Source organism: Herpailurus yagouaroundi, unplaced genomic scaffold, assembly GCF_014898765.1.
Source record: "Herpailurus yagouaroundi ecotype Mexico unplaced genomic scaffold, PumYag 160, whole genome shotgun sequence".
Classification (NCBI taxonomy): domain Eukaryota; kingdom Metazoa; phylum Chordata; class Mammalia; order Carnivora; family Felidae; genus Herpailurus; species Herpailurus yagouaroundi.
In genome coordinates this window covers 44,503,552-44,521,265 of record NW_024412401.1, presented here as the reverse complement: position 1 = coordinate 44,521,265, position 17,714 = coordinate 44,503,552, and the positions used below count along the sequence as shown (strand labels likewise).

Here is a 17,714-nt window from a genome sequence, read left to right as displayed (position 1 = left end):
TGGGGCAGGGAGGCTCCAGGGAGTGCAGGTGCAGCCAGGATGACAGCCTAGGGACTCCCAAGAGACTTGTTAAGACCTGGAACTGGGGCTTTGTTTCCTTGCAGCCCGGTCTCGAACGGCACCCAACCAAGGCCGACACTGTCGAAATCTCGAAGGTGACCCCCACCCATGCCCGGCAGCGTGCAAGCCCGCAGGCAGAGTCCAAGGACCCCAGTCCTGCACTTCCTCTGCACCATCTGCCTAAAGGATGCGGGAAGAGAGCCTCCGCTGCTGCTAATGAGTGAGCGAGCGTGAGGAGCAGGGGAGGGTGCGGGCGAGTACAGCCAGTCAGCAGCCAGGGCTGTCAGCGGCCACACGACAGGCTGGCGCGGAGCTGTTGCCAGGGCAGCCCGGAGATTCTGCCTTCACAGGCAGAGTGATTTAGAACCCGTAGGTCTCTTCTGGGCCACCAGCTTGGCCAGCCGGGGGCTCCCCATCGAGTGCCCGGCCCTTCCAAAACCTCAGCATAACATGTCAGGGCCCCCCCCCCGTCGGGGGCTACCAGCATGAAAGGCCATCAAGACAGAGAGAATGGGCAGACATCACACGTCGGAAACAAGTCCCTTGTCACAACACAACCCAAACAAGGACCCTGGCTGGGGGCTTGAAGCTCCTGGGCCAGGAGTTCCAACAACCCAAGTTCATGTTGTAGGAGGCCCAGCATGACCAGTGGCGGTGCCAGGCCCCTCTGCTGGGGAGCAGGCAGCTCGCGGGTCTGGAGGGAGGCAGGACAAGGAAATGGGGTGGAGGAGGGAGAGCTGAGAGGAGAATGGAATGAGGGAGGCAGGACCCCGACTGGAGTCCCCCTCGGGCCTCCCTCCGTGGCCAGTATGTAGCTGCCACCCGGCGGCCAGAATAACTCCAGGTGGGGGGTAACCGTGCCTGGGAAGGGAACGTGATGTTCAATGCCGAATGCCCAGGCACCGGATAGCACGTCGCCCATAGTGAAACACATTAAGGTAAATGGCTGACAGCCAGATAAATATGTGTGTGAAACTTCAGTGAATCTACCCAAAGGCAGGTTTGCAGACCCGTAATCAGGACCCCGGCGTGGTCGGGGGTGGCTGCAGGAAGCCTATCAACTAGCTCTCTGTACAACTGCGCCACAAAGGATGCCGTATTTCCTCTCGCTTAGAAATGTGTTTCCACTAGTGCGACGAGCGGCTTCAAGCGTGACTGGATAAAAAGAGCACAGGGCATCGCCGTCCTGTCTGTATCTGCCCTAACATTCAGGAAGGCTCAGCAAGCCAACCTTTCGCATGTGGCTGCTGGGGCTCCAGAACTCTTTTGCTCCTGAGTCCCACCACTCAATGGAAAATCCTGGCCCCCGAGCCAATGAGGACATCCCTGCCATGGGAACACTGTGGCCTCACCTGGGAGTGGATCTACGGCGCAAGGTGCTTCTCCAGGGCGGAAGGACAAAGCTGGGGGCTGCCGGGCTTACCAGAGGCGGTGGCGCTGTCTTTCTGAGGGCCTGTGCACAGGGCAAGGTGCTGTATAAGACTCGCCTTCGATGAAACTCCCTTCCTGATCGTAGCTGGAGCCAAAGGACGTGGAGTCCCACCACTGCTAATGATTAGAGGCTACAGAGATTTACCTCAGGAACCTGACAACAGCTAAGCGGCCACCTTGACTTAGGAGGGAGAGAAGCAGGAACGACCAAGCGGAAATGTGTGGTGACCAATCGCCAGGCTGGCTGTTCAGCAGCCCAGGTTGCCCAGGATGGTCAAAGACCATGGTGGGAGCCATGGAACCAAGCTCAGGGGACAGTCCGTTGTCCGCCTGCAAACAACAGAAAATCTGAAAACAAGCAGGAACCCAGAGTGCCCAAGTGGGGGCAGGAATTAAGGGATGTTAGACTGGAATCCATCCATGGCCCGGGTGGAAGAAAAAGTGTGTGGGACAAGGCTTGATCAGGCTCCTTCAATTTCACCTCTGCCTGGGCTCAGTTTAGCCCGAGTCTGCCACCATGGAAGAACAGGGACTGCCTACAGGGAGACTCAAGATTTGGTACCCAGACTCAGAGCTGTTCAGGGACTCTGAAACACCACCATGAGTAGGTCTGGCCTGCCTGGTTTTCTGAGAAAGGGACTGGCTCCCCGAGAGGGAAGTCGGACCTCAGTGCACCAATTCTGGGATGCCACTGATAATTCCCTGTAGCAGTACAACGGGGTGCTGGATCCACACAGGGCTGGATCCCCTCCATACCCTCAGGGCAGCCTTGGACCTACCTGGAACCCCACAGGAGGTGTCCTGCTGTTTATCTGAAGAACTAAGCAGAATTCTTTTGGAAGTGGAAACTGAGCAGGACAAAGGGCCCTCAGCTGGGGCTCTTCACCCAGACCAAATAAACACTCGGCGTCTGCCAGGGGGGCTGTGGTTTATATTTGGAGAGGGGCAGGGAAGAGTCCATCCAATCTGAGTTTGGACTGAAAGTGGGCTTTCGGCCAACAGCAGTGGCCAAGCACCAGAGGCCGAGTTCCTGCCTCCTCTGGGGCTCAGCTGCCCACCTTGCTCTGCCCTACCAGTGTTCCTAGGGGTGCAGTGAGGCCTGGTCCCCCAAGCTGGAGCACCCAGTGGTACGTGCAGCCCTAAGGTTCCTCTGCAGCCTGATAAGCTGGCACCGCACCCCGACCGTCCCTCAGAGGCACGAGACCATACCAGAGAGAGGAGAATACACAGCTACTAGCTAGAGGTCTCAATACTTCAGCAGGTCTCGGAATCATGCTGGGGCTTAGTTTCCTTAGCTCACTCCTCCCTTCCTTGGGGAGGCTGTCCTAAGCACCTCCACCAGATCAAACCTCCTAGTTCCAGGCTCTCACCGCCCTCAGGACACACGCCCCAGCTGCAATTACATCTTTACCTGTGGGGCAGTTTCTTGCAGCCCGGCTCCTCCACCAGGGGAGGGGCGCTCAGCACCGCATCCCTGGGCACCGCCTAGAATGCAGCGTAACTGAACACGATCCCCTTGCCTTGGGGCCAGGCCGTCGGAGCTCCCTGTCCCACCACAAACTCCAGACTTGACCCCCCGTAATTCCTGAGTCCAACCCCTACAATACTGAAATCAGTGCCCTGCCCTAAAAGGACCCTCTTGGACCATCTACCACCTCGGGAGCCTCACAACGCTAATAGCTGCTTCTTGAGACTCAGCCTCGCACGGCTCTCCAGATTTCTCATAGTAACACCTTCTCGGAGTTTCGGAAGCAAACCAAAGTCATTTGCCAACTATTTTCTCCCATTAATCTCACAATGCATTTGCTATTTTCCCTCCATAATGACTCATTTAGCAGCAACAGAACAATTAGGCAGACCAGAGAACATTGATTTTCTAAGTGGGAGAAACGTCCACACAAACATCTTTCCATGCCTGTCTCACGCTGTCTCCTGCTACACGATGGGGTGGACGGACCCCAGGAAGGCCAGGCCGCTGCAGCTGGCAGGGCGCCGGGGTCTCACACAGAAGCTCAAAAGGATGGCGTGCGCAAATGTGAGGGTGTGTACGCCTAAGAGATGATAAAATTATGGGACGTACGTGATCCCGTGTGACCTCAGAACCCTAGGAGGCAGGCACCATTATCACATCCATTTTAAAGATGAGGGGACCGGGTTTCAGAGATCAGGTGACTTTTCCTAATCACACAGGGAGACAGGGAGCCAGATCCACGCCTGGGTCCGTGCGCCAGCCGAGCAAAATTCAGTTCATCGGGGTGTCCTCGAGGTGGTTTGCTCTCTATGGGAACAAGGTGGATGCGCCACTGGGGGCAACGTAGTCCCTTTCACGGTGTGACCCAAGGAGACTCCCGAGACATAAAACAGTTGGCCTAGGTCCTGGAGTCACACTTCGGCCTCGGTCAGCCTCTAAGCCGAGCGGCTATAAACAGGTTCACCCCAGGCTGCCCCTAGCCAGCCACCAGGCCTGGGCCGTGGCTCTCAGAAAGACCTGCCCTCCTCCACCCCTCAACCAACACCACCAGCTTAGAACAAGGGCCTACCCAGCTCCTGGGTAGAAGAGTCAGGAATGGTCTGAGGAGTGGGACACCTGGTAGTTTTATGCCCATATCGGCATCTGGCTCCAAACACAGGCCCCACAGCTAGGATGCTATAAAACCCTTCTCACTCCCAGAAACTCACTCCAACCAAGCTAGCAGGGGGGCTATGAGAGGAACAGGTCCCCAGGGTCCCAAGGACCAATGCCAACCAACATACTGACCTTTATATGGAGCAAATGGTTTCCTTGTGGCCACAGGAAAAAACTAAAGGTCCAGCTAGCAGATGTGGCTTTAAATGCACACTTTATCAACATCTAGGTGTCTTGGGGTAAGATAATCACCCTCTGAGTCTCAGTTTCCTTGTCTGTAAAATGGGATGATCCCTGCCACCTCTCTAGCTGGTATGGGGGCCAAATGCTAATGCTAAAGTGCCACATAAATGCTGGCTAAGGAAGCTCAACAAAGGGGGAGGTTTCCAAGAGTTGGCACGGCCAGCAAGGGCATGGGCGTCTCCCCAGGACTGCACGTGTGCAAACAGACCCCGGAACAGTCTGTGTCAATGGGGAGCAGACATCCTACATGCCCTGTTGTACGCTCAGCATGTTAAAGGCTCCCAGGGCTAGAGCACTAAAGAAACCTGCTGGCTCTGGTTTAACGGATGTTTCCCTGGCCTGTCTGAACTATGGGATCCCCTCGTCCCTTAATGAGTTAAGCACCCATCAACATCTATGAGAATGTGGTGTTCTGTGGAAACCAGTTTGAGAAACACTCCTGCAGAAGATTTAGACAATGATTAGAGGAGGCTGGGAAGAGACCAAGGCCTTTCAAGGACACCCCTGGCTTGGAGAAACTATAGGACCTTCCCCAATGTCAACTACAGTTGAGGAGCAGACCCAGCCCTCAACCTCCCTTTCTAGCACGCCAGGGAGGCAAGACCACATCTGCGGAGGGAAAATTCATTTCTGTTAAACTACATAAAAACGGACTTAACCTCAAATACAAGTCACTCTCAAACTCCTCCTGACTTTAACAAGCCCAGAAACTTGGAGGGGCCGATGACGAAAAAAGACCTCACGCAGAAATGCCTCATTGTCCCCTGCTCCTGCCTTCAAATTCACCACCACGGCCCTTACCCCCTGGGTCAGTAGTGGTTCCTCCAGCCTACCTGGAAAGAGAGCTAAGTCTCTACAACAGTTGATCATGTTTCAGAGAAGAGTTTGTGGGACCACAGAAAGCAAGAGAATACAGAATTCCAAATCGTCTGTGTGCTTGAGATCCTGTTTGTGGATCCTGGAAGAAAGGAGCAGATGCATTACCAGCCCCGCCCATTGTGATGCTACAGGCATCACGAGGAACCACCCCCCCCCCCCCCAACCACCACACACACAACCCCGTGCCCTCTCCTCTCTCTAGGGGGACTCCATGCCAGGAAAAGCCAAGGAGTCCGGGAACCATCGGCTCCCTGGAAGAACTCCGGCAAACCCATCCATGGCGAACCCATCCATAACGGTGCAGTCTTTGCTCCCAGCAAGGACAGAGCTTTATTAATTATTCAGGGGACGGTGCAATTATGCAAATCAGTGGGCAGCCTCTGCCCGGCTGCTGCCTTCTGCAGGAGTCCAGAGGGGGATGGGGACGCCCAGAGCCCAAGCTGCTGGGTACAAGAAAGGAGCCGTCCATCCTGCAAAAGAGGAAACAAATCCCCCATACCCCAGGCCCACAGAAAACTCTGACCAGAACCAGGCCCATCCTACACATAGGAGTGTTGGTAGCTGCTCTGAGGAATGATTTGGAAAACCCAGAGATGATTTTTTTCCAAAAAACAAACCCCATGCCACCTGCTGGGCTAGCAATGCCATCGTTCAAAGCTTACTCCTATCGTTTCTAAAGGCCTGGAATACTTCCAAAGGTCCCTCTTAAGAGCATGCTTCTGAGGAGAGGGAACATCTCAAATTAGCATTTACCCAAGAAAGTTTGACGGAACACTACCTCTCCGCACATGCCCCTGGGGTGGGGGGTGGGGAAAGGAAGCTCCGGATTACTGGAGGTGAAACGGATTTCTTTATAGGACCTCTATGGGCCTTCAGTGTCCTGGATCAAAGCGTCCTCCAGAGCCAGGATGTCCACAACCACTGGAGAGGACAATACCTAGTCTCACCTCCAGGAACTGAGTCTGAGAACCTCTGGCCAGACTGCTCACTAACACCCCCGCCAGCGCCATCACCCCTGGATTCTGAAACCCCTTAGAGTAGGTTCTCATCATTCGTATCAACAGCCACCATCTGAAGCGCAGACCTCACGTCCTAGGACACCTGGATAAGACCATCTCAGGCAGGCTGCCTGGGGCTCCTGGCAGAACTCCTGCCAGGGCACCGTCACTGCCCGCATCAACCTCCGGCCGCCTCCCTGAGGCCTGGCGGCTGTGCCCAGCACCTTCTCAGGTCCGCACAGGCCTCGTCCATCAGGAGCGCGGCCCCATCGGCACCAGACTCCCCCCCCGACCCGCGCCAGAGGTCCAGAACAAAGGCTGGTCTGGGGAGGCCCTGCCCGCCTTCCACCATCACTCTGCTTCCCCTTCGCCCTCCTGGGCAATGATGAAATTCACCTCCATGTGCTGACCCAGGGTGGAATAGGAAGTGCTGTGCAAGGCCAGTTAGCCTGCCCGTGACCTCTTCCACCTGCCCGGCCTCACCCAGCATTACAAATCAATAGATCTCTAGATGCAGCCACAGCTCATCAGCTCTGCCAAGAGGAAGAGAAATATGGGAGCCCAGAACCCTGAGAGGCCCACGGAACTAGACACGTATCATCACTGATTAAGTACAAATGCAGGGGACCGTCACCAAGCCGGCCGTACCCTCACATTCTGGAGACCCTCCCCGCCAACTGAGGCCAGGAGGAAGGCCTGCCTCCATGCCACCACCACCTCAGACTTCAGCACCCATTTCAGCCTCCTGCAGAGCCCCCGGTGGCCCTGAGATACTCCTGCAGCTCCCACGGGTGGCTGTCATGTTCTCTCAGGTGGGAGACAATAAAACAATCCAGAAAGATCTAGGTGCAAATCCGATCTCTGCCATCACTTGCTGTCTCACTCAGGACAAGTGGCTTTTACCTGTCAGAGCCTCAGTTTCCTCATCTGTAAAATAGGGAGAAGGAAAATACTGGGCAGTAGTTAAGAGCACGGACTTGGGCGCCAGACTACTTGGGTTCAGATCCTGGCTCTGCCGTTCTAGCCACGCGACTGCTGTTTCCTGGCTGTAAACGCGGGATGACAATAGTGTGCGGCACATGGGCTGTGTGAGGGAAGTGCTGAGCCTGGCCCACAGGACGTGCCCATTGTATCAGCCGCTGCACTAGAGAGGGCCCAGGCTTTGAGTCCAAAGAAAGCTAGATTCTAAATCCATCATGAGGGTAATCCCCGATAAGTGGTTTTACCCCTCTGAGGCCAGTTTTGTCACCCATAAAACGGGAGGAGGATAAAACGAGGGTAGTCAAGAGGATTAGAGATGACATACACACAACACACAATGCCTGGCATGAGGCAAGACGCTTCGTAAATGGCAGGTAGTTGACTGATGATGTTACTGACTGGGTATGTAGTCTGTAAAACGGAGCGTTATAAGCAGAGACCATGCGGAAGAGTGGCTGATGGCGGGCCTTTATACAGTCAGACTGCCTGGGTTTGAATCCCAGCTCTGCCACTTACGAGCTACACGACGTCGGCAAACTACTCAGTCTCTCTGCGCCTCAATTTTCCTCTCCGTAAAATGGGGACAGTAATAGCTCCTCTCTTTCCCAGTGCCATTGTAAGGATGAGATGAGAAAATGCAGGGAAAGGCACCAGGTAAGGAGGCTGGCCCATCATGAGTGACCACGCAGGGCAGCACAGCACCGGGAGAAGCTTGCCAGGAGGAGAGCAAGAGTGAAAGGCGCGTCGTCGCACCCGGCTTCCACGGCTCCGTCTACGACACCTGCAGGGGCCTCAGGACCTTAAGGCAGCGCCGCAAAGCCTGGGAAGGACGACACTCTACCCTACACTAGCTGCACTGAGACATTAGCTTTTGTTTTTGCTTTGTTGAGATGGGGAAAGTGAGGCTCAGGGAGAAGCAGTGGGTGGAGCTGGGCCTTGGACCAGGTGACTGACTCAGACACATACCATTGACCTCCTCAGCTCCTGGCAGCGCAGGAGATGGGGCTTTACGGCAGTCCTGGGTTCAAATTCCGGCTCCGTGCCCCACAGGCCCCCCTGGCCTCCCGCCTCCATCCTTCTCCCACAACCTCCAGCAGGTGCCTGGTTTCCTGGGTCAGGAGTGCAGCCCACCCCACCAGGCCTGGCCTCTGCATGGACAGCCGTCGCGTCCCTGAGCCTCTAGGCTGTGCTCAAAGACGTCCACTCCCAGGTGGGGACCAAAGATAGGTCCAGCCCCGAAAGGTTGCCTCGTCCTGTTCCATGGGCTTTGACTCTGGGGACTTGGGCCTGGACTGCATCACTGCCACTCGCTTGATCCTGGTAAGTGGCTACACCTCTCTGAACCTCAGATTCCCCACTTGTAACTGAAGAGCTGGCAAGACGAATAGGCCTGGGTGGCACAGGTGGGCCAAGCGCTGGGCCCAGAGTTAGAAGACACGTTCTAACTCCAGCCCTGCCCCTTCACCTCTCTGAGCCTCGCCCACCTGTAAAATGCAGATCAGTCATACGTGTCCTGACTGCTGCAAGCACCCTGTGAAGACGGGGGGCACTGGTGTGAGAGAGCTCTTGACAGAGGGGAGCCCTGTGCAAGCACAAGAGGGAACTACTGGCACTCCTCTAAGAGGCGAAGGCTTATTTCAGAAAGTATCACAAGCTTAAAAAGAAAGGGCGTGGCATGATAGTGGGGGGATGGTAGGCATGAATCAGGGAACGGCTTGCCAGGGCATGAGGTCCCCCAACGTGTGATTCTTGGCCAGTCATGTTCCACTCTTGGAGTTTCTATTTCTATATCTATGAAATGGGAAACAAAAACCCTCTCACTACAAGGAATCAAGAAGAAGATAGCCTGGGCAGTGTCTAGGCAAGTCGCTGGCACACAGCTGGGGCACAATTCCTGCCCCTGTGCAAAAGAAACCAACTTTGGGCAGTGGTTCTCAAACACTCCGCCAGAGTCTAATTCTGAAAGGTTTGGGACAGGGCCCAAGAATCTGCATTTTATCAGGGGTCCCAGGCAATTCCTCTTCATTTGGGTCCTTCCCAGGGTGGGTCCAGCTCAGGGGCCAAGCCCCCAGCTTCTAAGACACAAGCAGGGTTTCGATCAGAGCTCATTCTGGGGCTGAGTTCCCTGATGAAATCTGGGGAAGCTGCAAAAGAAGGAAGGAGGCAGGCAGGGGAATAAGGAGTAGAGGGGTGGGGCTGTGAACAATCTGTTAATCAATCTCCTCCCTAGCCAGAAACAATAATTGAGGCTCATACATCCTCCACGTGCTAACAGTCTGCAGCTGCAATATAAAGCTTCGATTACAAATGTCAAAAAGACAGGGCATGAAATTAACTTCCCCTTAGTCGGTGGGCACAGGGAGCCGCTGCACTAATTCACTGCCCTCGGTATGAAAACTCCCCACGACAACGTCGCATCAAATTAGGGCCTGTGCTGCTGGGGTGGCATCTATATCTTTGCCCAATGTGCTCTTTTCAATTAAGCCAGGCCTGCAAACAAGGGCCTTGAGGGTGTGGGAAAGGTCAGGGCAACAGGCAGGTGACAGTGCAGGGTTGACTGGGAGGTGGCCAGAGCCAGCGAGGATAGGAGCCAGAGAAGAGCCCCTCAGCTCCCTGACGGGGACTGCCCACCAGAAAAGGGAGGAGGGGGAGTCATCATGACAAGGAATAACTAACCTCACAAGGCATCTGATGCAGAGAAATGTGAAACCCACCTATCTCGGCCAATTCCTGTCCTACGAGCCCCGCTTGAAAGATGGAAAGACAGGCTGAGGGGGCTCCAGTGGCTTTTCTGAGGCTGATCACACTGAGTTAGCAATGGAGTCAGGCCTGGGAGCCAAGTTCCCATAACTCCTGCACTCCGTCCGCTCCAGGCTGGCCCCTGGCAGCCAAGGTACAAGGGGGTGGAGGAGGCAAAGCCGTGCTCAGGCTGCCTTTGGGAGAACCTTTACAGGGCAGGGCTTTGAGGCTGCCCTCTGGCCCCTCCCCTCTTAGACAACCGAAGCTTATACAATATTCACTGGACAGACACACAGCACCCGGGGAGATTTTTTCCCAAAAAACATATCCCCATGCCATCCTGCCTCCCTCTCCTTCCTCTGGTCCACTCAGAGGGGACCTCTGGTGCACAACTGGTGGCTTTCCAAATGCTAGAGAAGTTCTTATGTGTGCATGCCCAGGTGTGGCATGTGGGGTGGCCTACAGACAAGACACGGCAGGCAGCCAAGGCTGTGCCCTGTGGTACGTGCAAGACACTGTGCGTCCACCCACAAGCTCACGCCCACACGTACCCACAGAGGACAGAGATTCCCTCTGCCTCAGGAGGGGAAGCTAACACAGGCCACCCTTCCCGGCACTCCCAGCTGGGAGGGGGATCTCCCACATCCTTTCCTTCACAATAATCTCCTCTGAGCTTTCAGCTGGTCCTGGGAGGTAGGTGGGTGGGCTGGATCACAAGGGACTCCCCCCACTGAACACCGGTGAGCAGAGTGGGGGGCAGAGAGAGAGGAGGCAGCTGGCCCAGGGAGAGACTGGGCCCTGCAGGAAGCTGCCTCAGGCTCTTAGGCTCTTGGAAGGGGTGGGGGTGGAGGGCTGCAGGGAGCAGCCCAAAGGCCCCGGAGAAGTAGGGAAGAGGTTACTCTTCAAGGCAGACTGGCCAGTGAGCGTCCCTCCCATGGCTCAGGCCTGGGAAATGTTACCTGGCTGTGCAGAGGTTTCAGAGGGCTGGGGCTTGGGGTTGCTGGCCCTGCACAGCTACTCACAACACCCCACCCCCAGGCCGGGAATGAGGCCCAGGCCACTCCTCACAGATGGACGGCCTGATGGCCAAAAGACCATCTCTTCATACAGGGGCACCCCTTCCCTCACCCGCAGCCAGTCCCCACAGTGGGGTGGGCTGGCAGGTCACAGCAGGGAAAAAGCAAAGTGTGCCCTTCTACCTGGGAAGGAGTCACCAAAGCCAGCCAGGGGCACTGAATGTTTTCCTTCTTGCCTTTCCAGTCTTCCTATGATCTCCAGCTCTCTTCTGTGGCCTTCTAAAATAGCCATTAATTAAAGCCTGGTAATTAACTTTCTGGTTCAAGTAGTATTTTGCAAAGGAATTCCACTAAAGAGTCAATCTGCATAGCCTCAGACGTGGGGGCCTGGAAATGGGCAGGGTTACTTGTGGAGAATGAGAATGCCACAGGCCCCCATGGCACCCCAGGCCTGGACTCTGCTGGCACCTAAAGGCACAAGGAGATTAAGGGGACAGCTGTCCTGCAGCCAGGTATATGCTGAGCCCTGAGGCTCTCTCCAAGCAGTTGGGCAGTTGGTTCACAAAAGGGACCAGGTCGCTGGCCACACACCCAGACAGAAACTGCACACAGATTTGCACACGTGAGAGCTCGAACATACAACACGCTATACACACAGCGTGACACGGTGTATACAAACTCACGTGCACACAGCGGTAGACATGCACACGTAAGAAAACGGACAGCAACAATAGCAGTCAACGCTCAGTGAGCACTTATTAGAGTGAACCGTCGTATGCCCGTATTCGACCTACAAAAACGGCCACTTCACATGGTCCAACCTAATACGAAGTGCCAGGGACTGTTCCAAATGCTTTACATGTGACTAGTCATTTCAAATGTAGACGTGTGCAAGGACATTCACATATGACGCACACACACCTTCATGAGGGCAGGTGTGTACCTGCAAGACATACAAAAACACGCACGCACAGATGTACACAGGCCTACATGCTTGTACAAAGAAAGGATTCTCCAGCCTTTGAAACCCCAGCCTGGGATGATCACATTCTCACTAGCTAATTTCCACTGTTCCTAAAAATATTGCCCGGCTCGGATCTCTGGAAGATACACGAGGGAGCCACAGATCTAAAAGGAGGGCGATAAAAATGAGAAAGCAAAAAATAAATTGGTTCTTCCCTACGTCCAGGTCGTGTTCTATGGCTTTCCCCTCCCTCTCTGGAGATGAGGCTCAGAATCATGCGCTTATGTGCGGGGCCTTGGTCAGCCCTGCCACCAACCCCCCACCCTCCAGCCAAAGGTGCCCATGAAGCTCCAAGTACAATGTTGCAGGCAGGATGGGACCTTGTCACCAGGCTGGCTTCTGTGATGGTCCCACCTCTGTGCCTGTGAATGCGTGCCTCAGTTTCCGTGAATCTGACAGCGCTTTCACTGCACATCTACCTTGCAGGGCAGAAGACCTCTCAAAGTGCTGTGCAAATGCCACGCCACCTTATGATAATTATCAGATTAAGAATTAAGTCTGATTCCCTTCTGGAGGGGAGGGAAGGAGAAGGGAGAGGAGAGCTGGGTGAGCCTTCCTTGCAGGTAATTAATGAATTGCCTGCCATACTTCTTGGAAAGCAGAAGCCCATTTAACAAAGATCCACCTACATGGGGCCTCTCAGAGCCAAGGGGAGCCAAAAGGGCAACCAAGAATCCTGCAAGGGGCCTGTCAGAACGTTCGGAAGGCAAAGGACAGGGTGAGACAAGACTCAGAAGCAGCAGCACTACTGGCCATTAAACTCAGGAAAACAATATTCAATCCCTAACAAGCAAAGAAATGCAAATAACAAAGAAATGCCATTTTTCTGCCCATTTGAGTGACAAAGATTGTTTTAATGATGACACCCAATGTGTTTGAGGGTGTCAGGAAACAGGTGGGGCATCTCAGAAATCACTGGGGGAGTGTAAATTACTATAGGCTTTTCAGTGGGGGGACATTTTTAGCAAAAGCCTCAAACTGTTAATAGTCTTTGACCTAGTAATTCCATTTCTAAGACTTTATCCTATAGGAACAATCAGAGATGTGAACAAAGAGAAATATTCAAGGATTTAAATAACAGCATCGTTTTGGATAAAGAAATACTAGACATTACCTAAATACTTAAATAATTAAAAACAAGTACACGGCAAACGTAAAATGGAACAATGGACTTTTAAAACGGACTTTTAAAACACATATAGGAGAAGTTTGCTTTTCCTGGTATAGACAGGAACAAGGGTTACTCTGCCTGGCTATTTCTTGCATTCAAGGTAATAACAGCCCTTTTTACCTTTCAAGGGGCAGCAACATCCAGTATCTCTCTTGAACCTCAGAGCACAGCATGATTGCTAGTTATTATTCCCACGTTGTAGATGAGAAAATGAGGCTTAACAAAATGAGGTAACTTTCCCCCCACCAATGTTAACTACTCCTTACTGAAAACCTACAACATGCTAGTCTCGCCTCTTTCACATGTTATTATGTACTTAATAAAATTTTAGAAACATTTAAGAAATGTGCAAGACCTGGTGTTAGTTGCTAAGGAAACAGCACTGAACAGGACACTTTCTATTAAACACGTGCTGGATATATTAACATTAATGTATCCAACGACACTATCATCGTGAGGCCCATTCTCCAGATGTGCAAACTGAGGCTCAGGAAGGTTATGTGACTTGCCCCAAGAACGCCTGGCCTCAAAGCCAAAGATCACATACTTCCCATTATTCCCGGAAACTGTCTAAACTGCACAATCATCTCGACGTCACCCAAGGGAAGGCAGAGGACCAGGCGCTCCCTGTCTATGGTAGGGGAGGGAGGGAGGCAAGAAAGGCCAAGCCTTGATGCCCAGCCTCTCCTGCACCTACTGTCAACAACTAACGCAGGGAAACAGATCCCACTTCTCATTAAGCTTCCTCTCCCCTCTCCAAGAGCTGCCTTACCCAAAGGGGCGGAACTGTTTCCTGCCTACTTAGAGCCAGTTGCGGGTTCTTGAAAGCCCCCACCCCCATATCCAAGTATCTCGCTCGCTAGCCTTACCCTGACTAGAATCCCACCATTGGTAACTTTCAGGTGTGGGAACTCCAGGCAATATTCCTGAGAAGGGGTCATCAATCTCCAACTCTGCACACAGCAGCCTCGCATACCTGCACCTGGCTTGCCCACATTTACATGACCAGCTCTGCACCGGGCCAACTGGGAAGAATGGGAAGGGGCGTGGGGACAGCCACTTCAGAGTAACTACAGGGGTAGGGGGACAGGTTGGGAGCCAGAGGGGGCACACTCTCAGAGCCTGTGTGGGGCCAGAGTCACCCAGAAACAGCGGCAGGGAGAAATTGCAATATTGCCGGCTGACCCTCCTAGCTACTCAGGAACATTAATAAATGAGTGACTTGGAAATTATCTTCTGGGAAGACAGAAACACCACATCCTGGATGGCTTTTACCAACATTAAAACAGCCTTGTAAATGAAGCGGCAACATTTCCAGCCTGCAAAACAAAAATGCTTCTGCCAGCACACCTTTCACCTGGAAAATCCCTGAGCAGCATTCATTTCTGTTATCCAGGAGAAATGATCACCTGTCCTTGGTGCACACTTCAAAAACCTCTGAAGAAGAAATGAGTGTCTAAGGGGGCCGGAGATTTGGGAGACCAGCTAGAAACCTCCCCTAAACCATCTCAGGAAAATAAGTACAAAGGCTCAAACTGTCCTGTGGCTCTCGAGACCCCCAGAGCCCAGCTGTGCCCAGCAAGCCCTGGCTGGCCTGACTCCAGCCTCACAACCAGACATCAGCCCTCTCCCCCAACCAGCCTGGCTCAGTGTCCCCACCCCTGAGCCAGACTCCTTTCCCAGGGAGCCAAAGATCCTAGCACAGAACCAACTGGTTTCCAGCCTCCAGATGAGAGAATTCCAGCACAAAAAATAACCTCCACAACACAGCAGTTTGCAGAACACAGGCAGACAGCGTGCAACAAAGCCACTTTAGCATCCCTAAAGCAGACAGCGTTATCCAAAGTCTGAACCCAAGTGGCCGCCCCAGAGTGCCCTGTGCTGTTTATCGAAAGGGGAAGCCATGGGGACCAGGGCTCCCACTCACCACCTTAGAAGCTCCCACCCTCCTTCCTGTTCCTGCACTTACCCCCATGGGGTCCCATGGAGCCAGGATCCACCCCCCTCTCTTCACTGTTAAGCCGAGCCAAAGGCAGCCCATTCTGTCTTCCCAGCCTTCAAGAGCACAACCACACCACATCGGAGAAGAGGGAGGCTCCTCTCCATTCACCCAGGTTTGACCATGAACGGTCTTTTCTTTTGGGGGGGGAGGGGCGGGTGGGTCACCAGAGTTGGTTTTACTCAGTCAACTCTAAACAGGACGACTCCAGGGACTGCCCCCAGAGAAGTACCTGCCCCAGAGAAATATCTGCCTTTCCATCCCCGGAGCAGCTGATAAATCTGTTATTTCTAAGCAAAGCAGCAAACAGGAGATCCCAGTCCTGACAAAGCCTATTTCAGCTCCAAGGCTGGGTCGAGGGATTTCAAACTCAGTCTCTCTGCCTGTCCGTGAGATATCTGGGCTCCTCTCCTGTGCCAGAGAAGCCACCAAGCCAGATTTTGTTTATAGAAAATTAATAAGACAATTCCACACCACTGCCAGTGACATTCTGCTCCAACTGCTACTGTTCACACCGTTTCTAGAAACGGGCTTATAGTTTCACTCCCGACAACCCCCCACTCCTTGCCCCTCAGACATGTGGCAAGGCTGACCCGACCTGAGACCAAGATGGGCAGGAGCTGCTCGAGGTCACCTGGGCCATGCCCCGACCTCCAGGCAGGAGGCCGGGTTGCCGGCCAGCACTTGCCGGCTTCTTGGTGCAGGCTTCCCGCTGGAGGGACGTAAACATGGCATGCACACTGTCTGCTCCCGGGAGGGCAGACACACTCAGAGGCCGGGACGCCTGCTGTCTCTCCAGCTCCCCAGACAACCAACACATGCACACAAGACGGGGTACGTACACAAGCCCCCGCATGCGGGTGCACAGGGTCCTGACCCCCGCCAAGGAAAGCGCTGAGAAGGGCATGTTCCCGGGGGAGAAAGCCGGAGGCAGGGGCTGGCGGAGGGAGGAAGGCAGCAAACCGGGTGGCCTGCCGCCCAGACAATAACAAAGATGGGAAGCGAGATTTTCAAAGACGCAGTGGCTGCACCCAGCGCTGAGCTCTGGCCTGGCCGCATCCTCCTGCCAGGGCACGCCTGGTCCCCTGGGGCACCACGGCCATCAGAAAAAGGCTGAGGGTCCTGCCTCAGGCTGGGCTTGGCAGCTGGGGCAGGAAACCAGCTGCAGGCAGCAGTGGGGATGGATGCATTGGAGAGCACCTCTGGGCTGATGGAAATTAAAGGTCTAGTGATTCTCCCAGGGGGTGGGAGGGGTACTCTCCAGGAAGATGCTAGGGGTCAGTCAAACAGCCACTCAACCTTGGGCAGGAGTTGGGCTATAACTTGTACTCCTCTGCCTGCTGGAGCCAACGGGAAGGAGAGAGACATTTTTATTCTACCTGTGCCTCCCCTACAGGGAGTGCCAACTTGCCAATCATACACAGGGGCACAGCCCTATGAAGGCAGATGCCAGGGGCCTGAGATGTCGGGGCTGAATGCTGAAAAGGCTCCTTGGTGCCTGCCTGTTCTTTCACCTCCACTAGCCGAGCAGGGACGTGTTCTAACTGGCACCGGAATCCATCACTGTGCCTGTGCCCAAGTGGAAAGGTGCCGTGGCTGGTACCGCTCACGGAGGGGGACCTGGGCCCCGAGGGACCGTGTCTGCCCAGTGCCCCCGGAACACGGACAGGATGGCTTGCCCTTGCGAGCTGAAGCCTGCTCTGTTGCTGGTGACTGGGAGCAGGCTGAACCACCTTCTCGCTCTCCTCCTCTGCCCCACAAGCCACCTCCCCCTGGAATTTCCACACCTGCTCCAGGCTTGCCCAGGAAAAGGAAACAGGGAACAGGAGACACCCCTGGGAGTGGAGAGGTGAGGGAGGCAAGCAGCTGCCCAGGCTGGAGAGGACGAGGCCCTTCTCCCCTAGCCTCAGGCGATGCCCCTGAGCTCAGAGCCCCGGCACTGCCCCCTGTGCTCACCCCAGCCCCCAGCGGAGCACGCGCCCTACTTAGAGCAGATGTGCCCCCTAAGCGGCCCAGCCCCCTGCTCCTCCCCTCCAGATGTTCACCCTTTTCCTCACCACTGAGTCTCGGCAAAACCCAGCCGAAAATGCCTTTTGTATCGGACACCCGGGGGCTCCAGAGGCAGGGGGATGGGTCCTGGGGGTGGAGGCGCCACTTCGGTCCCCAGCGCCGGGCACCGCACCGCCCGGGAAACAATGCCCACCTCGGCGAGGCGAGGCAGGACTTCTCGGCGAGGGCACTTCCCGCCCGGCCTCGCCCGGGGCCGCGGACACCCCCTCCTCACCCCGCGGGGAGAGAGAAAGGTCCTCCCGCCGTGACCCCCCCGTCCGAGGTGGCCCCACAAGTTGCCGGAGGGCGGGCGTGCTATGCCCTCCCGCTTCCAGCGCGCCCCAGCCCCGGCTCTCGCTTTGTCCCCGCGCCCTCCGGGGCGCATCCCGGGGCGGCGGCGCGCGGAGGCCGGGCCGGGCGCTGGCGGCGGCGAGCTCACCTCTCATTGTCCGCGGCGGCGGCGGCGGCGGCGGTGGCGGCGGCGGCGCTCCGGAACCC

The 17,714-nt window shown here is 55.0% G+C and overlaps 1 protein-coding gene across 1 annotated transcript in view; it reads right to left on the bottom strand.

Moving 5' to 3' along the window:
• Positions 1 to 5,314, bottom strand: part of DAB2IP (DAB2 interacting protein) — a 69,175-nt gene extending 63,861 nt beyond the window's left edge. The window contains exon 1 of the mRNA XM_040482182.1: positions 5,194 to 5,314. The gene's annotated coding sequence lies outside the window, so the exon portion shown is untranslated. The remainder of the gene's footprint in view (positions 1 to 5,193) is intronic.
• Positions 5,315 to 17,714: the final 12,400 nt, after the last annotated feature.